This window comes from Tupaia chinensis, unplaced genomic scaffold (genome assembly GCF_000334495.1).
Source record: "Tupaia chinensis unplaced genomic scaffold, TupChi_1.0 Scaffold141389_1, whole genome shotgun sequence".
Lineage (NCBI taxonomy): Eukaryota > Metazoa > Chordata > Mammalia > Scandentia > Tupaiidae > Tupaia > Tupaia belangeri.
The window spans coordinates 118,858-120,269 of NW_006201251.1; the positions used below are offsets into that span (position 1 = coordinate 118,858).

The following is a 1,412-nucleotide window of genomic DNA, read 5'->3' on the forward strand; positions in this document are numbered from 1 at the left end:
GGTTATGATTGGTTGCTTTGTGGACCAATCATGAGGTACCCGGATATGCAAATCTGAGGGATTCTAAGCTCACCAATTTGCTATGTGAAGTGGCCAATCAGAGTGTGGTGTTGAAGGTGAGGTTTTTTTGAAGGGAACCAATCATGGTAATTGTTTGCTCGCTGAGAAACCTCGGCAGACTCACTGGTGCGCAGCCTCCCACACTTTGTATTTCTTGGGTCTGGATATTTGAATGCCTCTCTAGGTTTGGAAAGTTTTCTTCCAATATTTCATGGAATAGATGACCAGTTCTCTTATTAGTTTTTTCACCTTCTGGGATACCAGTTATCCTGATGTTTGGGTGTTTAATGGAATCTAGTATTTCTCATAAATCATTCTCATTTGGGAGGGAGGGGTTAGTTTCTGTCTTTTTGGTGTTTTTTTTTTTTTTTCAAGGTTAGAGGTTTTATCATCTACATCTGAGATTCGACCTTCTACATGATCCAATTTGCTTTAAATTTTTTCAAGGGAGGTTTTTATTTCCTTTATTACAGCCTTCACCTCTAACAGTTCCATTTGATAATTTTTTATGGTGTGCATTTCTTCTTTCAGATCATGGAAGAACTTCCTCACCACCTAGAACTCATTGTCTCTTTTCTCTTGCATCTTCTGTCTCTCTTTGTGGAGACTGGCAATTTGGAAAAACATGGTGTGACCTTTAGACACATGCAGAAACAGACTTTCATAAGCTACTTTAGCAGGGCTATTGAGAAGTATTTACATACAAAAGCAATATTTTCTTGCTATTTTTAAAATTATTTTATTTCATTTTAATCATTTTTATATTTTTTTAAGTTAACCAGAGAGAGACAAGGAATGCAAGAAAGCAAGTCACCAGGTCCGGGACTTGAACCATGGTCAGCCATGTAGGAGTGTCCAGTGCCTTAACCACCATACCACCTACTGGTCCCAGTATTTGCTTGCTATTAATGGTTATTTTGTTGTTGTTGTTGATACCCGATACCCTGGTACTGCCAGTATCTGCTAAAGGAAGTCACATGTGTTTATCAGATTGTCCCCCAAAAAAAGATCAGAGAAATTAAGTGGCACCAATCATTTTCATGTTTTCAGACAATTTACATCCAAAAACAACTGGCTTTGCATTCCATTTCCTCCTCCTCTATTCTCTTTGTATCCCACTTCCTCTTCTCCAGTTTTCTGCCCTTTAAAAGAATAAACCTGAGGTGGATCCTGGTTGCAACTTCTCCATCAGAGAAGCTGTGCCCACTCAATCCTCACTTTTCTATACTTGTGTGCCTTTGTGTGTTTGTTATTACATCTATTTCTAATCCACAGCCTTCTCCACTCAAAAAAAAACGTGTTCATGTTGAACTGACCTCAGCAAAGTGTGCCCAATGTGGGGTCTGAGTATG

General features: G+C 38.9%; 1 long non-coding RNA gene across 2 annotated transcripts in view; it reads right to left on the reverse strand.

Moving 5' to 3' along the window:
• Window positions 1-1,412, reverse strand: part of LOC102493093 (uncharacterized) — a 68,493-nt gene that overhangs the window by 58,189 nt on the left and 8,892 nt on the right. The window lies entirely within an intron of this gene.